Consider the following 25074-nt stretch of genomic DNA (forward strand, 5'->3'; position numbering starts at 1 on the left):
TCCCCACTGTGGGTTTGCTGTCATCCCTCTGTTTGCTCTTTGTGACTTCTGAAACTGATGCGGCACTGCTGAGGCCAAATATCAAATAGTGAACGGTAAAAGCTGCAGAAGTCAAAATCGGGATGTGGTGTACTGACATAGACACATACATTATAAACTGTATAGTCATCTGTCAAACAGGGTGGAGGCAGTTTTATGACATGGGCATCTATGGCTGCCAATGGAACTGGGACACTGGTGTTTATTGATGATGTGACTGCTAATAGAAGTAGTAGGATGAATTCTGAAGGGTATAGGGCCATACTGTCTGCTCAGATTCAGCCAAATACTGAAAACTGATAGGACGGTGTTTCATAGTACAGATGGATAATGACCAAAAACATACTGTGAAAGCAACGCAAGTGCTTCTCAAGGCAAAGAAATTGAATATTATTAAATGCCCAAGTCAGTCCCCTGACCTCAGCCCAATTGAGCATGCATTTATGATGCACCATGCATTAATGCTATGACCTTCTCAATCACCAGATGTCAACCTAACTGAACACCTTTGGAAGATTTTGGAGCACCCACTACCGTTATGTGAAAAGGAGTTGGTTCATCTAGATAAACATCTTTTCTTGCTAATTCTCCAGTCGGGTGAGTTTAAACCATTGCAGAAGAAAAGGGATGAACAACATAAAATAATTACAAGAGTGCCAGTCAAACATCAAACTTACAAAAAAAAAATTTAGAAAAAATCACAGATCTGTTTTCATTTCTTCAGTAGAGTGGAAAAACAAGTGAATTGCTGTATGTATGTCATGTTTAATTGAAATTGCATTATGTTGCATTTTGCTTTTATCGATACACCAACTTTTCCACCTCAGCCAAGCATAAAAACTTCTTTTGTGATATTGCGCCTTTTTCTCTTTTTAATTACCAGCATTTCGAGGGGGTTTTTTTATGCGGAAATTGAAAGTACCCATAAAAACAAGTGGATGGAAACACACTGAGTGGCACGTATTAACAGTCCAAACAATAAAAACACTAAAGCCAGCTGTAAAGAATGTTTCCGATGTCTAGTTTATGATCAGTTATATATATAACTGAGAATACAGTTATATATGAGAGATTTTCTATCTTTACTCTACCTTGTCAGTTTTATTTCTTATTTTGTTTTTTATTCTATTCTTGCTCAATATCTTCATGCATTTTTCTGTGTGTGTAGTACGGAGTAACCCACTGTGCAATCCTGTGTTGTATAATGACAATAAAGCTGAACCTTGAACCTACAAAGAAACAGGGTGAAATACAGTATCAGTATCAGAGAAAGAGACAAAGAGAGGATTAGACACAAAAAAGATAAGACACTGCTCTAAAATGTGATCCTACACAAACAAATAATGCAGTGCCCCCTCTGGGCCAGATACTAACAAATATGTCACCCTGTTCCACTTGTGATTGCAACAGAGCCCTTGGGCAAATCAGTGCAAAGATGCAGTGGTTTTTATCTTACAGGAGGCAACTTTTAACAATTTTAAAGCTATAATAAGTTTCTATCTGCACCAGGATATTTATAGTAAGACTACAACTAAACTCTCACTGATTAAGATATAAAGTCCACATAAACACACACACACACACACACACACACACCTGCACATATACAGTATGTAAATATATGTGGCTGCCTGCATTCATTAGTAAAGATAATGACCGGGAGTTGGAGGAGAGGTAGAGTGGGACAGACAGGACAGTGAAGCACAGACAGGAAGGAAAAATAATAGGCAATTTAGCCTTGTCGTTTTAAAGCTACACCTTGGCATTTAAAATTTTGCCTGGTTATTTTTCTTCACCAGACACTTGTCATATTGTGTGGAGAAAAAGTTTCACTTTCCCTAAAAATGGCTTGTTAGCATCAGTAGAATGCCACATTGAAACCAAAGGGGCACTGTAAGCGATCCCTTTAAAATCCTTAAAAAACGAGAAGTAGGAAGGAGGAAGAGGGGATGGAAGGAGGAGGAGAGATAGATGAAGAGGAGAGGAGGGTCACTGAGTGTGTTTTTACTCTGTTGCTGCTCGATGTCTGCTGTGGCACAAGAGGATAATGAGGAGAGAGGAAGGGATGTATCAGCAGGTGGGGAATGAAGAAAGGTAGGAAGGAAAAAAACAGAGTGAAAAAAGGAGAAAGACAGTGTGAGCTGGGTCAGGGGGCAGATTTGATATAGAATGGGAGAAAGTATAAATTAGAAAAATATGAGAATTCAAAATTGGTTTTAACAGGTCAAAAACAGGTCAGGGGGAGGCTCACAGAAATGGACGCAGTCAGCGAAGCTTCCTCGTAATGACAGCTGTTGTACAGCTGTTGTACAGGATTTGTGTTTTGGATGTGTGTGCATGTATGCAAGATATATCTTGCCGTACTTACTTGTGTGTGTGTGTGAGAATGTATGGAATGTGTGTTGAATGTGTGTACTGAATGTCTGTTGCATGCTTTTTGTATGATGAAATACATTTGTGTCGGTGTGCACATGTGTGTGTGTGTGTGTATGTGTGTGTGTCTATCACCTCTTACGCAACCCAGTATTTCAATTAAAGGCTGAATCCAATTCTTTGTTTGCCGTTCTGTTAGGCAGAAAGAAAGAGTGAAGCACACAATTCTATTCAAACATTCAATGGCAATGAAAGGGAAGGATTCAATTTTGTCCCTGTCTGCCTCTCATGAAGGACAAACTCTTTTCATTGGTGTTTAGAGGACATACACACACACACACACACACACACACACGCGCACACACACACACACACACACACACACACACACACACACACACACACACACACACACACACACACACACACACACACACACACACACACACACACACACACACACACACACACACACACACCACCTACCTAAACCCATTCAAACACATACAAACACACATGCAACTCCACCCATATGCCAGCTCCCTCTCTCCAGTCTCACACATACACATATACAGTACGCACACAGTAGGTGGTCTGTGTGTACACTGCACTGCCTCCATTTATGAAGATAAATGTGTAGCAGGGTCCTTTCTCTGTGTGGTGAATCTGCATGCTGTGACTAAACTAATAACGGACACTACAAACTCTATTCTACTGAAAGAAGTATTGGACATAATTTGTAAAACTACATTCTCTGGATATGAAAGTGTAACACTTTTACAATACAATCTCTCATTCATGCTGATACATTGATCCTTAAATGTCTAACCTAATAGGAGTGTTTCAGACCCAGTACAATGGTACAAATTGAGTTCTGCCACGCTGGGGGGCACTGGGACGAAAAGTAAGTGTTTCACTTGAACTGTAATACACAATGCCTTTGTGAATAGGCAGCGCATAAAGTACGAATACATAAAACATGTCTTTCTGGTGATTAGGATTGGGTCATCTTCTATTTGAGGAGTAGACAATTATGTGTTGACAACGTCAGATTTTCTGTCTACATGTATATATATTTGTGTGGCTTTTTCAAGGAGATGGTGAGAGCAGCGAATGGCCTGGAGCAGCAAGTGGACCAAAACATCAACTCAATTTTATGTCAAGTTTTATTTCAACTCACAGTTGTTGATGTAAATGTCTGTTTGTTTCCCTTACTGCCAGCTGTGGGTTGCTGCAAAATGTAACAAACTGAATATAGATAGATTGGGAATGGAAGAGACAGAGGGTGTTTAGAGTGGCAGAGCAAAATCAAAGGGAGAATCCAACTAAAAATTAATTCTCATAAATAATTTCTATGACTTTGAACAGTGCATCAAGGCCCCTCTAAGCCTCTGAACATCACACTTCTTACTATTTGTTGTATTGCTAATGATCATGAGATTCTATTCATTAATTGCCATGCTTTTAGCTAAACGCCTAAAATTGCAATATCAATTATTAAACACGTGAGCCATTCACCCACTGGAATGGGGAGAGACCATACTGATGTCCTCAGGGCAACAAGAACACTTTCTCTTGACATTGTCACCTGTCAAGTCAATAGAATTACAGATGCAGAGTCTCTTTCAGGGTTTATTTTAATATTGGTATCTTCAAGGGCTTATAACCCCCAAAATATCACTACTGTGTTCTGAGTGACAGTGTTAGTGGTGTCACAATGTGAGAGTTTGTGTATTTATTTTCCTCCGTCTTTGTGATCTGAATGTGTCAGTAATACTTCTTTTCTTCATTTAACTCTGTCAACTGTCTCATTTTTTTCTGAGGCAGGAGGGATTGTGTGGGTCACAAGACAAATATTTCTGAATCAGTGGGTCAAGTGGGATTCAAGGTGGTTTCGTCTCCAATGACAGAACGACTGAGGTTGCCATGAATAAGAATTTCAATAGAATAATGTCCCTTAATAGGTTGTTTCACTGAGGCAATTATCAATTATAACCAATTTATTGAGCGAGCTGACAAAGCTATCACGCCAATCAAAGAATGTCAAAAGGGAAAGGCATGTATGTTGCCAATGCCGACATGTTTATCTAGTCAACCCTGACCAAAGATTCACATAGTCCTGTGCACAGTCCTGTGATACAAAATACCTGCAGTTGATGTAATGATCGCTTCACAATCTCCTGGTGTCACAACTACATCTGCACCAAACATTCATTTATGTTTTCAAAAGCTACAGCTGTTTGAATCCAGTGTTTTTCATCTCTATGGCTAACAGCAGGTACTACATGGTGGCCTGAGGGGATGATACCCTATTTGTGAATCGGAGAGCAGATTGACAGAGTGGAATGGAACATATTTACACTGAAAGTGAAAAAAGAGATGTTTGGTACCTCTTCTGTCCGACCTCCACAGTCTGGATGTGAAACTTCTGTGTGAAGTGGCTAATTAAACTGTCGGGATTACTTGCTAGTTTATGGTTTAAATCACTAAACTCATATGGTTTCTTGCATTGTAATCTGAAAAGAAAAAATGCATCATTCAATAAAAAATTTGTGAACATGTAATAATGTAAAGTGGAATTTCAGCCAGGAAATGTAGTAACAAGCTAGCAAGAGATATGTGGAGTGGCGGCTCACTATTGACCCCATGCAGGCAGACTGCTTGGCCTTTGGCAGTGTCTGGTCGGTTCTTTGCCGGCGGACCTTGCAAATAGCTTGAATAAACTGCCAGTGTTGATAAAGCTGAAAACTGTTCAGAAAAATACTTTGATGGTTACAGGGTCAAAGAACTTGCATTTGTATCCATGGAAATAATTCCGGTTTGAAGTCTTGTCCCACACAGCAGTGGCCCAGCACCCTTGCACACTTCACGATGGGGAGCACTTCAGACATGTCATGCCATATGTGACTTAAGTCAGCAAAGGCCAAGTCTGCAATCTAGAGGGTGGACATTTGGATTCAGCTACAGTGAGTATATTGCCTGCAGCACTGTATTCGACAGCAACCTTTGCAAACACATCAAAAATGATTTCATTTGCTATATAAGTTAGCATTAACGATGAGTGCAAAAATAAAAAGACCACAGAGACACACTCAAATAGTAAAATCACACTTTTCACCCTTTTGCTCCCCTGAGTATTGTGGGTGAATAACCACAACTTGTTGATCTAATTGATCTGATGGTGTGGTCTGATTTGGAGAGAATTCACAGTGTGAATAAGCACAACAAGGTGAGGGAGACAGTGTAAGAGAGTGTGATTTGTAAGAAACTAGAGTGATGTGATGACGGTTATGAATTACAGGGTCTACAGTAATTATTTTTACACCAGAAAGCATGATGCATGCTTTACAATAAGTCTAAAATAACTGGAAGACTGGGCTGGAGCAATGTTTTCTACAAACATGGAAAGCTACAGACAGAAAGCATGTGAACATTCATGTGACCTTTCAAGCAACCTGAAAATGTACCTTATTTTGTAAAATAATCATCTATGGCTTCATCAATACGAGTGACACCTTCCACAATACATGCAGTCATTTGATCAAGCATTATTTATAAATACTGATTTTAGCTGCTTTAACTGTAATGATGTGTCCTAATAATACATGATTTGACCCTGAAAATTCCATCTTCATGACTAGGTCAAAGGTCAGAATTAACAACATAGTAGCAGCAGCTAGGGAGTCAGTGAGTAGATCAAAAACACTTGTAACCAATGTGATGAAAGATCATTTGATTAAGGGACTGTCTATAGGCGCCCATCTGTTTCTTTCCTTCTTTCCTCCCTCTCTTTTGTACCTGTTTGACTCTGTTTGAATCCTTTACTGCTGTTTCTGATACGATAAAACACTGCTTCATCTGGGTTCCAGCCAGAAGTGTCAGCCTCTTACAGCTGAGAAACCTGCGGGAAGTTTTCAACAGTCTCACCTTTTTCTTCACTGTCTAATTAAGAGAGAGAAACGAGAGAAAACATCAAATATAGGTGGTAACACAATCAGAGACAGAAGACACCATTGTCGGGGTTGGGAAATCTACAAGAACCTTTTACTTTTCACATTACAGAAGATCAAATCTTTGGTGTCTGAAAACAACAGATCATTGAAGTGATGTATCTATTATCACACTTAGATGTAAACAACAAAACAAACCTGCTAAAGATGCACTTTTTTTGTTTGTTTTTCACATTTAATGTTAGAATACAGTGAGATCAAAAATTCATTTACACATGTGGAAGCCTTAATCCTTGCAGTTTTATTAGCGGCACCAGATGAGGAAGCTGTCATGTTTAAACAGTCACTCTTACAACGGAGAGAGAAACTATAAAACCCTCAAATACAAAGAGTCAGATATTTTAAAAAAAGGAAAAAAAAAGATGTGATGTGTGAATAGGACATAAATGAAAGGATCAAATTCCCAACAAGCTGAAAGCCTGTCAATGTAACCAGAGTCCATTTCAAAACTGGCTAAGCTGCCTTTTTGTACTATGCACAATGGATCTAAGACAACATCCGTCTAGACATGTTACCACTGTATCAGTTATTAAATTTAGCATTCCAGAAGACCAGTTCAATAAAAATCTGAACACTGTGCAACCAAAGCTTGAGCAGTAGATGTGAGATTGCACAGGTGAGGAAAACAAGAGAGATGTTGAGTCTCATCTTCTCAGCTAGAGCGATAATGAAGAAAAATCAATGTGTGATCCAATTTTGAGTAGCAGCCAATAGTGAAAGCAAGAAAGCGGACGTAAACCTGTTTTTAACCTGGTTTTATCATGGCAATGTGAGCAGAAAGGTGAATTAATTTCACTTCAGCAGACTTCTAAAAATCTCTTCCTGAGAATCTGAGAATATCTGATATCTTTTATCTGAGGTATAAATTATGTAGTTTCTGAATTCGGATTTGATGAAGTTTCGAATTGTTTGCTAATTTAAAAGACGCAAGTTTTGGGAGTTTTGATATGCAAAGTCTATCCTCATTGTGAGTGTCTGGAAACAGCATTTGCCGTTTACTGCTTTATGACACTACTACTTTGTGTCCTGAAAACATGTTATTGTCAGTCAGGTTCTCAGGAGTGATGTAGTCTTGACATTAACACAAAAGGATTTGCCAAAGTTGAAAAAGTTTTGGTTATTTCGCATTTGGTTCTATGTCCTTTGGTCAGTGCTTGTCATTGGTTTGAAAGTGGGTGTGTCTCACTTGAAAAATTTCATGTCATGTGATATGCCAGAAACTATTGGATGGATTGTAATGGAATTTGGTAAACATATTCATGGCACCCAGAGGATGAATCCTGATGACTTTGGTAATTCGTCTACTCTTCCTCATGTGCTACCAGCAGATCAACATTTTCTGTAGACATATATGGTTCCTAGAATGAATCCTACTGACTTTGGTGAGCCACTAACTTTTTTCTTTCCTAGTGCCACTATAAGCTTGAAATTTGTGGTTCTAAATAACTTTTCTTGACCAATATTGGACAGACTACCATGAGATTTTGTGCAGACATCTATGTTCCCCTCAAGATGAACTATAATAACCTAAGTGATCTCTCAACTTTTGATCTAGTACCATCTTATGGTCAAAACTATATTTGTCCAATACTTTTTTTTTGACCAAATACATGCTAAACTAATGACATTCCCATCAGCCTCAGCTCTACTTTAGTACTAATCAAATATTAGCAAGCCAACACACTAAATAAGATACTGGAAGGGGCAAAAAACTTTCCTGCTAAAGATTTACATGTTTGCATTGCCATTGTGAGCATACTGGCGTCCTGACATTAACATTTAGCTTAACATTTAGCTCTGTGCAGTACACAGAGCAGCTAGCAATGCCAAAGCTTCCAAATGTAGGCACATGTAGGCATCGGTTGAATGTTTAGAACAGTTAAGAGTATTTGAAAACAAAGGACATGATGAAATCTTTTGACTGACTGGCCACCATTGTTGCTCACCAATAGGTAATGGTGACAGGGAGAAGAGGATTTTTTTAGATTTTGCTTTACTATCAGTCAACTACACGTACAGTGCATTCAGAAAGTATTCAGACCTCTTCACTTTTTTGACATTTTGTTATGTTGCAGCCTTATGTTAAAGTTGTTTAAATTAATTTTTTCCATCATAAATAAATACCCATAAGGACAAAGCCAAAACAGAATTTTAGAAATGTTTGCAAATTTGTTAAAAAGGAGAAAATGAAATATCACAATCACATAAGTGTTCAGACCATTTACTCAGTACTTAGTTGAAGCACTTTTGGCAGCGATTACAGCCTTGAGTCTTCTTGGGTATGACACGCCAAACTTTGCACGTCTGGATTTGGGGATTTTCTGCCATTATTCTCTGCAGATCCTATCAAGCTCTGTCAGGTTGGATGAGGACTGTTGGTGGAGAGCCATTTTCAGGTGTCTCCAGGGATGTTCAATTGGATTCAAGTCAGGGCTATAGATAGGCCACTCAAGGACATTCACAGAGTTGTCCCTAAGCTACTCCTGCATTTTCTTGGCTGTGTGCTTAGAGTCATTGTCCTGTTTGAAGGTGAACCTTCGGCCCAGTCTGAGGTCCTGAGTGCTTTGGACCAGGTTTTAATTAAGGATATCTCTATAACCTCCATTCAGCTTTCCCTGAACCCTCACCAGTCTCCCTGTCCCTGCCACTAGAATACACCCCCACAGCGTGATGCTGCCACCACCATGTTTCAACGTTGGGATGGTATTGGGCAGGTGATGAGCAGTGCCTGGTTTCCCCCGGACCTGACACTTATAATTCAAGCCAAACAGTTCACAGTCTGAGAGTCTTTTAGGTTTTTTTTTTTTTTTGCAAACTCTAAGTTGGCTTTCATGTGTCTTTCACTGAGGAGAGGGTTCCATCTGGCCACTCTGCCATAAACCCCAGATCAGTGGATTGGTGGTTTGGTGCTGCAGTGATGGTTGTCCCTCTGGAACTTTCTCCCATCACAGTCTCTCTTTCCTACTGTCTCTCTGTCTCTTGTGACATCTTTGTCTAGATATGAGTTGTTCTCTCTGCTGCTGTCACCTGCTTCTCTGTCTGCTGTTTTTGTTCTGGCTTCATATTTTGTGTTCTGTCGTTTGAACAGAAGAGAAAATTTTATTCCAGTAAGCCTCAATCCTTCTCTTTTCTTCCCTCAACTTAATTCTACTGAATATAGTGTTAAGTAATAATCAAAATAACCTTATGCAATTTACAAAGATAATTGCGGCAAGTTTACCATTCAAAATTATCTGCAAATTTTTAAAACAGTGCATCTTTGATTTCACTCAGGAGCAAACAAACAAAAGCAGGCCCCTTATTTCTAGCCATGGATTTTGTTGTCTGAAAACATGAACGTTGCTGTCAGAATTTTTCAGCTGTAGCTGCCTAGCGTACAATAAAGGTAATGCTAAACAATTTTAGCAATAAGGCTGCAACATAACAAAATATGAAAAATGTGAAGGGGTTGGGTTACTTACACTGTATATGTGTGTTAGAAATTCCTTCCCAGGAAAAATTAAAGTATATACTGTAGAAGCTGAATATTATCCCCTTCTATTACTACCCACAAAACACTGAATCTTTAAAACACACACACACTATATGCATTGCTTGATAAATTCAACATCAATTAGCCAGACTAAAACTCCACCTATTGGAGAGGAAAGTACATTAATTTAGTGGGCAAAAATATTTGTTGACTATTCGACATCATCCTCATATTCAAACACAAAACTGGCCAATTCTCTGTATTTAAATAGCTTGAGCAGGAGTGTAACGTATGCTTTCCAGTTCAGAACAGGCTGAGTCTCTGCAGGCTGGTCAGCTAATTAAACAACTGCTTGGCCTCGGTGGCAGTTAATGCTGTTCAATTATGAATGAGAGAGATGGGGTGAAGAGGACAGCACAATCAATGGGAGGGAGGATTATAGGGATGGTGCAAAGACAGGATACAAGGGATAAAAGCAAGGCAGAAGGAAGGAAACAGTTGAAAGAAATGAGCAAAGGAAGGCTGAAAGGTAAGGAGAAATCAAAGAAGAGAGGGGGACTCTAAAATAAGAGAGAAGAAACAGAAAAGACAAAGGAGGAGAAAGAAACCCTTCTCTTCAAACAATCACAGGCGGAGTGTCACACTTGATGGTGGTGTCAGTGTTTTGCTCCTTTGAACTAGGCAGAAGAGGGTCTAATTTAGTGTCAGTCTGGCTGAAACGGGCCCTTCGGTGACATGGCACCCAGAGTTTGTTTTGGTCTACCTGACAGCCAGAGGCATCTCTCTTTATCGCTCTCTCTTTCCTACTGTCTCCCTGTCTCTTGTGACATCTTTGTCTAGATATGAGTTGTTCTCTATGCTGCTGTCACCTGCTTCTCTGTCTGCTGTTTCTTTTCTGGCCTCATATTTTGTTGCCTGTCTTTTGAACAGAAGAGAATATTTTATTCCAGTAAGCCTCAATCCTTCTCTTTTCTTCCCTCAATTTAATTCTACTGAATATAGTGTTAAGTAATAATCAAAATGACCTGATGCAGTTTACAAAGATAACGGTGGCAAGTTTACTATTCAAAATTATTGGCAAATTTTTAAAACAAACAGAAGCAGGCCCCTTATTTCTAGCCATGGATTTTGTTGTCTGAAAACATGAATGTTGCCGGCAGAATTTTTCAGCTGTAGCTACCTAGTTTATGATAAAGGTAATTCTAAAACACTGTGAGTTGGCTGAAGAACATTCCAGACATTTTAATGTTTCTAGTGGTGTTATTTTGAAAGACAAGCCTGTAAGGGGTTTTAAATATGCAACTGATGGCTATATAGATGATATATAGCACGTCCCAGAAAAAAGTCAACATCCTCAGCATGCTGATGATCCATAGAAGACATTGTTAAGCACTGTTTAGCAGCGCTGTTCATACTGTATATTGCGGGGTAGAGCTACTTATCTCTGTTTTTACACTACAGCATTGTTTGTAAAAATGTAATTAAAATTTTATTTGTACTTAGATAGACCTTGAATGGTTTGGATACTTACTATAGAGAAATATACTCAGACAAACAAAATGGTAAATGTATGCTTTAAAAATGTTTTTATTTTCAAGCTTAAATTTTGCAAGAGAAAAGAATTTCAATAGAAGACTAATCCATTAGTGTGGCAAACATGACAATATCTAACACTACACACACACGCACACACGCACACGCAGACACACACACATGCGCACACACACACACACGCACACACGCACACGCAGACACACACACATGCGCACACACACACACACACGCACACACACACACACGCACACACGCACATGAAGACACACACACATGCGCACACACACACACACACACACGCACACACGCACACGCAGACACACACACATGCGCACACACACACACACGCACACACACACACACGCACACACGCACACGCAGACACACACACATGCGCACACACACACACACACACACACACACACGCACACACGCACACGCAGACACACACACATGCGCACACACACACACACACACACACGCACACACGCACACGCAGACACACACACATGCGCACACACACACACACGCACACACACACACACGCACACACGCACACGCAGACACACACACATGCGCACACACACACACACACACACACACGCACACACGCACACGCAGACACACACACATGCGCACACACACACACACGCACACACGCACACGCAGACACACACACATGCGCACACACACACACACGCACACACGCACACGCAGACACACACACATGCGCACACACACACACACGCACACACGCACACGCAGACACACACACATGCGCACACACACACACACGCACACACGCACACGCAGACACACACACATGCGCACACACACACACACGCACACACGCACACGCAGACACACACACATGCGCACACACACACACACACACACGCACACACGCACACGCAGACACACACACATGCGCACACACACACACACACACACGCACACACGCACACGCAGACACACACACATGCGCACACACACACACACGCACACACGCACACGCAGACACACACACATGCGCACACACACACACACACACACGCACACACGCACACGCAGACACACACACATGCGCACACACACACACACACACACACGCACACACACACACACACACGCACACACGCACACGCAGACACACACACATGCGCACACACACACACACACACACACGCACACACGCACACGCAGACACACACACATGCGCACACACACACACACACACACACACACGCACACACGCACACGCAGACACACACACATGCGCACACACACACACACACACACGCACACACGCACACGCAGACACACACACATGCGCACACACACACACACACACACACACGCACACACACACACACGCACACACACACACACACGCACACACGCACACGCAGACACACACACATGCGCACACACACACACACACGCACACACGCACACGCAGACACACACACATGCGCACACACACACACACTCACACACTCACACGCAGACACACACACATGCGCACACACACACACACACACACACACACACACACACACACACACACACGCACACACACACACACGCACACACGCACACGCAGACACACACACATGCGCACACACACACACACGCACACACGCACACGCAGACACACACACATGCGCACACACACACACACGCACACACACACACACACGCACACACACACACACGCACACACACACACACGCACACACGCACACGCAGACACACACACATGCGCACACACACACACACGCACACACGCACACGCAGACACACACACATGCGCACACACACACACACACACACGCACACACACACACACACACATAGGATTAAATCATTGTAGAGCTTGGCACTTGTGCCTCCCTGGCCCGCAACCTGCTGGCTGATTCAATTTTCTGGGCAAATCTTCCGTCAGTGACCGCTAACATTCACCTTTAGATGGAGAGAGACCGAGAGAGAGACAGAGTGAAAGAGAAACAGAGAGAGAGACAGAGTGGGGATGGGGAGCAATGTTGTTTGCAGGTTGGGAGAGGCATAGAGGGGGTGAGAAAAGATTACTGTTACTGCATACTTTTAGAGAAAGGGGGGGGGGGGTGATGAAGGTGAATGCTGATATTATTCCTGAAGGGTGTAGCAGCAAAAATCTCCTCTATGGTGAATAAAGTCAACAATGAGTCTACTGAGATTCTAAGAATTTATTACAGAATATTAAATGAATTAAAGTGAACAACCAGCAATAATCAGCAATGATCATCAAACAGAGACAGAGACAGCTCTTCAGTACTATTTGGCCAAATAGGGTGCAGTCTCTCTCCACCACAGAGGTTTCAGAGACTGGATGCTGTCATTAGGAGAAACCTGTCTTTAAATACAGTTGTGGTCACGTAGGCACTGCATGAGTTTAGACAAACAATTCAAGTTCCATTCCCTGTCCACAAGAATCTTTGAGAAGATCAACAAGTTCCGGCCTGGATCTGTATGCCAGAATCAGTTCGTACAGTTCATTCAAACACTCTTAGCTCAAAAGACAGAACATTGGCCTCAGTTGACAGGACATGGGTCAACCGTTTACACAGGAAGGGGAAACACACATTAAAGGAAAATAGAACATAATCAAATGAGAAATAAACATTTTCTCATCACAAAGGGAAGTGGACATGGAGCAGAATCTAGCAGCACTCAGCTCTTCTCTAAAGAAAAAGTGTGCGAGAAGAGGAGAGAAAAGAGACTAAAGCTCAGTTCATGTCTTCTGTGTGGCTTTGAGGGAAAAATAACACTGAAATAATTAACATTTAAGAGCAAGTAGTGGTGATTTACGGTTCTGGCTCCGGTTTGTGGGTGGAGTATTTGTTTTTCCTTTGGATAATTAGACTGAATGTACACAAAGTTAAATATTTATTACGTGAGATATTTCTTACACAGCTATGATAAGATTACCCTAGATTTTCATATACAATCAAACAATGGTCGTGTCCCGAAGAATAGCCTAGGGTCAGCACATACAAGGCCGGTTAGCTAATGAAGACTGGGTAAAAAAAACATGGAAGGAGGGTGGAATTACGTGTAGGTTCTTATAACCGCTTACATGGTAACCAGCACTAATTCTATTAGTACAACTACTCAGTTATGTCATACTCACCACTTTGCTGCTCTGAGTGTCTCTTTTTTTTATTTAACAGAAATGCTTGTTTCATCGACCAATTAATCCAATTTCTCCCTTTTTCTGTTTTTCTCAATCAATGTTAAGTTAGAGTGTAACAAAACACTATTTGCAGTTTTTTTTCCCACTGAAAGCCTACCAATAAAGGGAAGGCTGGAGGACTCTCAGTGTAAAAATAATGCAGGATGTGTTGAGTTTCATTCACTTTCATTCATAGTTTAAGATCACAAAAAACAGCAAAGTGGACCTACTGGAATTAGTCAGTGAGCGAAAACAGTATTTCTGTTTCTGTTATTACTGAAAAAAAACACTCACACACTCATATCATCTCTATAAACAGCTATAAAAGAGTGTGATGGTTGTTTATCTTTTATAAATTAGGCATGTTATTGTAATTCCAAGCTAAATTGTAGTGAGTTACCATATTTAATTTTTCTATCCTTTTCCACCAGATTACTCATATATATACTATTTTATTTTATATAATAATTTTATATAAAAATAACTTGTATTTAAAATGATAGTTTTTTATAATTCATAATTACAGGAATCCACTTTTAATAAGAGAAAGAAATGAGATGGCATAATGAGGAGAGGTCCGTACAAAGTCAAAACATAAACATCTTGCTTGATAGTCCAGTATCTTCTCTCATGATAAGAGATGAACGCAATCAGAAATCTACATACGCATACACAGATAAAAATCCTCGGATCTCATCTATGGCTTCATCCTCTTCTAAGCCTTTGTCCTGCCCTGTTCAAACTCCGTCATTAAAAGTGATCCTTGATGGAAGCTGTGGAGGAGCAAAAGGGATGGGATAGAGAGGAGAGGAGATGAGAAAGAGACAAGGGAGAGACAAGAAGAGAGCACGAGAGGAGAGGGCAGTGCTCTGATTCTCTTAATTGGAGGCTTTCTGGAAAAATGACCTGAATGCTGCAATTATATCACCTGAGAGAGTCTTTATCCACACACACACACACACACACACACACACACACACACACACACACACACACACACACACACACACACACATAAACACCTTGTCTAATACACACATATTTGCAAAATTCCTTACCTATTTTACCTATCATTTTTAGTCACAATTTAATTTACAGTATACACATATTGGTCATAATATTATATTGTATGCCTCACATTAGGACATTGTACTGTCACAGTACATGACAGTACAATGTCATAAAAAAGGACAGGTTTTTCTTTCCAATGGACAACACGGATCCAGTTTTCTAAAGAGCTTTCCGAGTGAAAGTAGCGTGGAACTTGGGTCTTCTCTTTGTAGTTTTGGCCATCATTTCGGCAACAACACTACAAAGTTTGACAGGGCAAGAGAAACGATGAGACAAGTTGTAAACAGTTTACCAATATTATCTATACCCTTTCAAAAATTGAAATTATTGGGTAAACTAGTAAAAACAAGTCAGATTGATTTTCATTGAAATAACATTGTCTGAAACATATATTTCTCATGAGTTTCTGTTCTGTTGTGCAAAATAATAAATGCAACTTACACTTTGCCAAAACTGCCAGAGCTTTAGACAGCCCCCCCCCCCCAACTCACAAAGCTCATCCACTTTATTGACAGTTTTATTTAAATGTTTCCTGTTTGTACACTACAATTTGATAAATTTTGCTAACCCGAATCTTGCTAGTGTCAAAGCACTATTGTGTGGTTAGTTCCATAATTTATCATATACTGCTGGATACACTGCATTTGATACAGAACCATGCTTTACCATATGTTTGTGATACTGCTTGCAGTCTCTTCCTGTTGTTACTTGATATTTTGCTGTTTAACTAAGCTACAGAATCTAGTTTGTAATAATAATTATTTTCCGTGGGACGGGAGGGGTTCGCTTCTCAAAGCAGTTGACAGCGTAAGATGTGTGCCAAAACACAGACACCTGCTGTTTTCTGTGTGAAGTCCTCCACACTGGTGTTGTCTTGACGTATCTTAATTGTCCAGAAAAGCAGCAGGATGAGGGTACTGTCACCTTTTTCTGCCCACTTGAGTTTGCAGCTATGACTTTAAGATCTGAAAGCCCTAACTTGGCACATAATTCCTGTCACTATTAAATCTATCTATACAATTAACAAAAGCACCGCTCAGATTATGGGCTTTGTCTTTGCACTCAGATCCATGCAAAACTATACACCTTGCCATTTCTTAAAAGTGTCGGACATATAGTGATAGATATGCTGAGAAAGATAAAATGTATCAGAGGGGACAGGCACTCAGACAGAAAGGGAAGCAGGAAGCCATGAGACAGACAGAATGATACATTGATAGACAGATAGAAAGACAGAGAAGCAGGCAGAGAGGAAGGTGCAGAAACAGAGGAGGTCACATATGTTCACTTCCATAGACATAAACCCTGATTAAATTGAGTGTGTAGTAGCTGGCTGCTCTTCAGGTGCATGTATGTGTGTGTGTGTGTGTGTGTGTGCGTGAGCGAGAGTGTGAGTCCTATAATATTGTCTGCAGTCCCATGGGCTGTAGCTGAGCAAACTCAATCAACTCCCACTCACCTCTGTTGCCCTCCCTACACTGTCAGGCCAGGAGTAGACACCAGCCCAGCTTGTCCTCTGGCCTGAGAGTGAGAGAGACAGAGAGAGACAGAGAGAGAGAAAGAGAGAGGATGAGATTGCACGTGTGTGAAAGAGTAGTGATTCAGTGTGTGGTGTATGTAAGATTGAGACACTGTGTATATGAGTATGCGTTTGTGTGTGTGTTTGTGTGTGTGGGGGTGTGGGTGTGGGTGTGTGTGTGTGTGTGTGTGTGTGTGTGTGTGTGTGTGTGTGTGTGTGGGTGTGTGTGTTGGGGTGTGTGTGTTGGGGTGTGTGTGTGTGTGTGTGTGTGTGTGTGTGTGTGTGTGTGTGTGTGTGTCAGGGCACATGTTCAGGTGTGCCCTTGAACGAATCAAAAGCCCCTGCAAATTGAATTCTTCAGTTCTAGAGACAGAAATTTTCAGGAGTGTTCACGTGTATGTGTGTGTACATATACATACAGTATGTGTTGTATACAGTATGTGCTTTCTGTATGAGAACATGTGACCTTTCAACAGAATAGAAGACTAAAACTCACAACCAAGGACATATTCTTACTCTGATTTGTTAAAGTTATTCTGATTGTTTAATGAGAATAATTTATGATTATCTTTTAGTATATTAATCCATTGGACAGGTGTGCAAGGGTATAGACACACTCACACACCCCCAACCATCCCTAATCTCTTGCCCTGCCAAACGCACTTGTCAATCAACAACACCTGCCGTGACAAGCCGTTGTCATGGTAATGGAAGCAGCACACTGGCAGATACATCACCAATCAATCAGCTGATCAATCATAATTGGTTCATTTGCATGTTTGCCACATATTCACAATCATCATTCATTTATGTAAATCTGGATATAGGCTCTAGGGAGAGAGAGGGGTCAGGACGGAACCTGGACCTGTTGGTTGCTGAGAGATCAAATTAGAGCTTTATTTAGATTTATGCAGATGTTAACAGTAATGATATACAGCAGGCACAGCGCCCTTGTGTGTCAGTGAAGACATTAATGCATCTACAACAGGATGGTGAAAAACACTGTCTTCCATTCAAATACTATGTGTTTAAAATACGAGACTAACCTGTGAGCCTCATTTATATTGCAACCTAAATCAGGATTCATATATTCACTTTATTCCTAATTTTGGACTCGACAGTGAGACCGAGTCCTACTGAACAATTAATACTGCATTGCTCTCACAGTGTGTCAGCAACTGGTCTCACTATTGAAAGAGAACTTCACCAAAACTACAGGACCCAGACCATTTTGACAATTGGCACAAAAACTGGAACCTGGACTCATTTTCGTTTTGTTGGCACACATGAAAATCTTTTTAATGACAGGTTGCATTAATGTAACATTGTTCAAACATGATTATGCATGGATGTAAGGAGAGCAAAGCCCTCTGGAAGTCAAGCCCATAGCACTATTTCAAAACCTCTATACACCTACAGTCCACCCACACGAGTGTTTTCACTTATGATTCTTGATTAGATGTGGGGAGTGTACAAACAAGGTTTGATTGAAATCTTCTCACTTTATTGTTACTTTTGCTGTGCCTGTTAAAGCATGATAACTTACCTTGTTATTGCTGTTATTGGTCCAATGAGTTTTGTCTCATCACATTATTTCAAGTACTCTGTAAATGTCACAACTACTTTTAAAACAGTAAATTTTTGCATCAAAATCAATCCATTTCAATGGCATTGCTGCATTCTCAGGGGCAAAGTAAATCTGTGGAATTTTTTTCACATCAACTTCAACTTTGGTGAATTTTGAGCCGAATTTGAGCCTTTGACAACTAGCAAGCAGTCTTGACATTGCTGACCTTTAAAGGAACAAAGTGCAAGAGAGTCCAAAATGCAGAAGACTTTTTAGCTAATTAGCTGTGTTGCACCATCAACTTTTGTCTAAACTCCCCCGTTGCAGTATAAACTGCTCTGCAAAAGAGGAATGGTTTGCAGATTGTTAAGAAACAGGAATGGATAGTACCAAAACGTGTGTTTTGAATAAACTGTGTGAACTGTCTAAACTCAGCTAATTAGAGTTAGCAAGCTTCCTAGCCCCTTTAAAAACTCATTGTTGAATGAAATGATGTACAATCCTCCGAACAAATGCCGCATTTAAATAATATCTTTTAAATTGTAATTACAAGCAGCCATCTGGGAAAAAAACTTTCACGTGAGCCTCTGACTTGTAATTCCGAGTCAGATATATTGCGAATAACACTGACGAAATCTCCCACTTGGTGAAAAGAACTACAGACATGACAACAAACTGACCACCACTGGCAGTCAAATCAAATAAAATCCAACATTAACACTAATATGATTGAATCAGCTAATTTAATAGTTGCATCTGGTTTCACTTAGTAATCAACTGCTACAAATATGTTAACAGAACAAAAGTAGCTAATTTAGGCTGTTTACCTGGTGTGACTAGAAGGTTAGCACTAGGGATAACTGCCTTGGAATAACGCTTCCAAGTCAGAATAAGCAGTGTTTTTTCTTGGTCCTCCCATTCTGCCAACATTATGTGAATGCAGAAACAGCCCAGTACAAAAAAATTAGAAGGAAGCTCAGACAGAGTTTGAGACTGACTAGCTTTAGCATGTTGCCAGCTGGCTAGCACGTTAATGCTTAGCTTGCCTGCTGCAGTAACCAACTAACTTCCTGCGACATATTCATATTTTCTGTTGTTATCACATGTAGAAACAGAAAACATTATGGTAACACTGTGGTTTAACAACCAGCAAAAAGTACTGCTGTGACACTTATACCCCACTATAACCCTGACCCGGGTCTATCTGAATGGGTCAGAGAGACAGACCCATGCACGGGTGATCAAACGAGAGTGAACGTACAGATGGACAGACAGAACAGTGACATTGAAAGTTAACTTTTATCTGGTAAATTATTTGATGTAATTAAGTGTAATTCTCAGGTTTATCAGTGGAATGTGAAAGTGGTATTCAGTAATGTGTTACTACCCAAGATTGTGTAAAACTTGTTGGGCTTTAATTTCTGTGATTAATGTTTTTATGCATGTAGGTTATTTGGTTATATTTTCAGTTTGGTTATTGGCTTCAAAACAGTTATATATCCAATAAACACAGAGCTTATTGAACAGCTGCAGAACAGAGTGAGGAGACAAAGAGAGACGTAAGAGACGCAAGAGAATGACAGAGATGAAAAGGGATGGGAGGTAAAGAAAGATAGGGCAGAGGGAGGCAAAAAACTGAAAATGGAGAGATGTCTGAAAGTGGGCAAGGAAAGAAGACATATACTGGGACAGTGAAAGATTATGATAAAAGAGAGCGAAAATTGAGGCAGAGTGACATGTATTGTTTTGTAATTCTGAGGTTAAGGATTTCAGTGTTAATAATACATGGTTTCTTAAAACAAATAGATGTCCGCCTTCAGTCAAAAACACTCAGGCCTACATCAATGAATTGACCATTCATAGCCAATCTTAATTAAGTCAATCATAACAAAATATACTGCATGAGGAAGAAGTTGCAGTGGTGGATGCAGAAATGGTGCACCTGCATGAACATGATGGTTGTTACTAGTCAGCTGGTAGATAAACAGATGTGAGTAAGCCAGTGACTGAGAAGCATGAACAGCTAATGCCAATCAGCTAATGCAAGCGCGACTTCAGCGGTCTACCTGCATTTACTATATGCTCCATTTGTTACAATAACACTGGCTGATTAAAAAACTTACATCACTACATCATGTAAGCTTTTGCACTTGTAATTTCAAACATCCAGGGAGTCCAAAATAAAACACCTTTATATCATATTCCTGTGTTCCTGTGTGCAATCGTGTAGGTGTGTATCTGAGTGTGTGTGGGCTGTATGCCTGTGGGTCAGTGTGTCAGAGTGATCAAAGTCTCTGTGACTCACACTGGTGTCTGTCAAGTCACAGCGATACCCATAATACCATCTGTTTATCAGTGCTTTGATAAATGACAGCTTAACACCAAAGATGTCACCAAAATCAAAATGGAAGGATTAACACTTTCACTGAAATCAGAGGGGCAGAGTTTGTGACCAGAAAAGTCTAATCTTCAACACCCACAGTATAAAAACAAACAAACTGGATCAGGCTGCATTTACACTGCAAAACACACTGCTATACCCACTTAGGCAGTTTGCTCTGTAGCTGATTAAAGTGAGAAACAGATAATGTTTATTTTTCTCTTGAGTCAGTTGATAAAACAAAAGATATATTCCAGGAACAGTTATCATATCATCTGTTGCCATGTACAGCCACACTTAAATTGGTCTCTAGTGGATTTAATAACCTATTTCAAGAAAATCCAACAGATATAACATTTTAGTGTATTTGACATAAAGCCATTTTGTTTGTATGAAGTGAACAAAACCTGGAAACACAAACACAGATACTGATTTTGAGTTGGTTTGTGTTGTCATACAGACACCACATGTATTATGAAGAGGCTGGAGGTTATGCACCTCTAGAGGGATTCATTGTAAAAGAGAAGGTAAAGTACAATAGATTGTATGATAGAGAAATAGAATACCTGAGCATACACACGCATGCATACACACACTCCTACACAAAGATGCATGTGGTAGCTTGCATATCTTGTCAACAAATACAGATGATAGATCTGTTGAGAAGTGACCTTGGCTTTAATAGAGAGAGACAATATCAGGAAGCAGTGAAGATGTTTGTGTTGTGTTTGTGTGTGAGGATGGGAAGCAGAGTGAATGTATTTCTATGCATGTGTGTGCATGTGAGTGTGAACTTCTATCTTTGAGTTTTAGACCTTGGGAATAAGGACCTTTGTGACAGTGAGGACTTTTTGCTGTCCTCACAAGGGCTGTTTGAGGGTAGAGACTCGGTTTTAGGGTTCACGTTAGAATGAGGTTTAGGTTAAGGTTTTGGTAAGGGGCTAGAGAATGCATTATGTTAATGAGTGTCCTTGCAAAGAAAGAAGTACAGGTGTGTGTGTGTGTGTGTGTGTGTGTGTGTGTGTGTGTGTGTGTGTGTGTGTGTGTGTGAGAGGGAGAGAGAGAGAGAGTGTGAGTGGGCAAGTCAACACACTGTATCTATGTGTTAAAGAATCAGTGAGGATGACTTAGCTTCCTGATTGTTCTATGTGTGCGCATTACATAGTGCCACTTAAGGTAAACGCCTCATATCTTCACTTGATGACTTTTAGTCATGCTCATGGCATGGCTCTAGGGATGGCACTGGTTCGTCCACCACTTTGGTCCAGACTGAAAAATCACAATAACTATTGGATGGATTACCATAACAGTGTTACAGCTATTCACGGTTCCCAAAGGATGCATCCTACTTACTTTAGTGATTTCCTGATTTTCCCTCTAGCAAAAACATACAATTGGAGATTGTTCACCCAAGAAGACAGCGTCAGTCATTGAAGTGACAAAGTCTTCTAGCAGCTCCTTTGACGGGGGCAAAGGAGGAAGTGAAGTTACATTATAATAAAGTGACAAAGTCCACATATGGATGAGATCGGGGTGGATGGTTGGGTCAAAAAAACCCACTAGATTTTAACACGGGAGACCAGTGTTTGTTTCCTGTTTTAAATGGTCAATGTTGTTTTTTTGTATGTACGACGATGATGGTCCGTAACCTTGACCAAGTGTTTATTATTGTAATCAGGGCAACAAAACTCACCCTAACCTTAATGAAGTGGTCACTTAACTCATGCGTCTGAAAACCAACCAAGTTGCTTTTGTGCTGCTTCTGGAAAAAAAAAAAAACTTAGGCTTAGGTTTCAAATCATAAACCTGAGTTATTTTTGGCTGGCCCATGAAAGTGAGGCCAGCCTTACAAATGCAAATGTCTGTGACTGAGCTGACTGACTGAGTGATAAAGTTACACCACTAGTTCGCCGGCCGAGTGTTGGAGTTTCCCCATTGGTTGTTGCTCTTTCAAAATGAATTGGCGCAAACAGTTTCTATTACATAATCCGGGGGGCATTTACAGGCAGTCAAAAAAGACATCAAGTAACAAATCTAGCAACTTTTAGGGCCAACCTTAACTACTTTTCTCAAAAGAGAGTAACCAGTATTGCCCTGCAAGCACAAGTTCAGCTTTCCGTCCGCAGACACACATTTCTATTTGTCTCATTCAACTGACCGTACGGGACCTGCCACAGAGGTGAATGAGCTTCTAACTTTCTCTCTGAGTGATCGTTTTACAAGTAAATATAGCTGAAAATATGAATATAGCAAAGCACAGCAGGTGTCTTTAACTTATGTGTATGGTGATTATGTCAGATGGTTTCACGGCTATAAAATCAGGATTTTAGAAGTGCAGATCAGCAGTTTGGAAATGGCTTCGAAGTGACTGCTGGTTAACATGTAGACTTAACGGGCTTCATCTAAGTAACTATTTCATACTTGTTCTGTTGTCTGACAACAGAAACAGAATAACAAGTAAATTAGAACAGCTTTATTGGGAATTTGGCTGTATTAAAATACTGTTTAAGTGAACACAGAGAGTAGAAGAGACTCAAATAGATAAAGGGCTGAAACGGGTGATACTAGGCTAAATTCAAGTGACACAATGATGTCATGAATAAGCTAATTAGCGTATGTCATCCAGCAATATTTAGCAAATTTTTTGAGTAGGCTTCAGCTACTGTCCATTGAAGTAGTTGTTTACAGCAGTTCCACAAAATTATTTTCTTTTTGATAAGGGCGGCATATCAGAAAATGCTTCTATGTGTTTTTCCTTTTGTTGTTTAATTTGGAGGAACTGTGGGACTGACATTTGTTGGATAAATTGCCATGAAATTTGGTACAGACATTCAAGTTCCCCACAGGATGAATTTTAATCACTTTGATAATCCCTTCTATCCCCAATATCAGGCTAAAATTTTAAGTTGCCCAATATTTTGACTAAATTCCTAAAAAACTAATGACATTCCCTCAGCCTTAGCAACTTTGTGTTTAGTGCTAATTAAAAATGTTAGAATGCTAAAACGCTAACTTAAGATGGTGTACATGGTAAATATTATACCTGCTTAACATGAATGTGTTAGCATAGGTCTTTTTTACTCAATACATTCTGAAATTTCATAATAGAAAAGCACATCATAGAATGAATGATGGCAGAATTCCATTAAGCTGCTTCAGTTTCAAGGCCCTGGTGTTGTATATGCTGGCTCACTGCCACACTGGGATACTTGAAGAGAATGGAGCCATTATTAATGTTATTAGTAACACTTGTGCTTTCTCCACAATGACAAGTTAAAGTCAATGCTGTAAAAAAGACTTATTAAAAAATCAACTTAGCATAGTCATTGTAAGCATGTTAGCATGCTGATCAGATCAGTTTTACCTAAGTAAAGCCTCACAGAGCCGCTAGCATGGCTGTATAACTCTTAGTCTTGTTATATTTTCTCTCCAGTTAAATTATATGTTGATGAGACAAATTCATTTACCAAAAAAGCAAGCTAAAAAACAGGATTTGTTTTCTTATTAAAAAAAATACATTGAGATTGATCTATACCAAAGCAGTAAAATGTTGACTCACACTCTAAGGACCACAACAGAATCTGGAATACCATATTTCCAGTAATGTTTTAAAAATTGTATACCTTTGATATCTTTTTAATGTAGTATTCAGGATAACACAGTTTTGCCGTTAAACTGTGGTGATACAGATGTCATTTAATTCATAAAAAATCTGTTTCAGTGCCTTTTATTGCTACAGCTAAATGCACAATAAGAGCAAAAAATGTTACATCCAGATAAGTAGTTGTAGAATACAAAGTCACATTTCAAGGGTGAGCATAGTAACTGGAAGTATATTGAATAAAAAATAATTTTTAAAAACGAGAATAAAAAATTTA

This window comes from Xiphias gladius, chromosome 8, assembly GCF_016859285.1.
Source record: "Xiphias gladius isolate SHS-SW01 ecotype Sanya breed wild chromosome 8, ASM1685928v1, whole genome shotgun sequence".
Lineage (NCBI taxonomy): Eukaryota > Metazoa > Chordata > Actinopteri > Istiophoriformes > Xiphiidae > Xiphias > Xiphias gladius.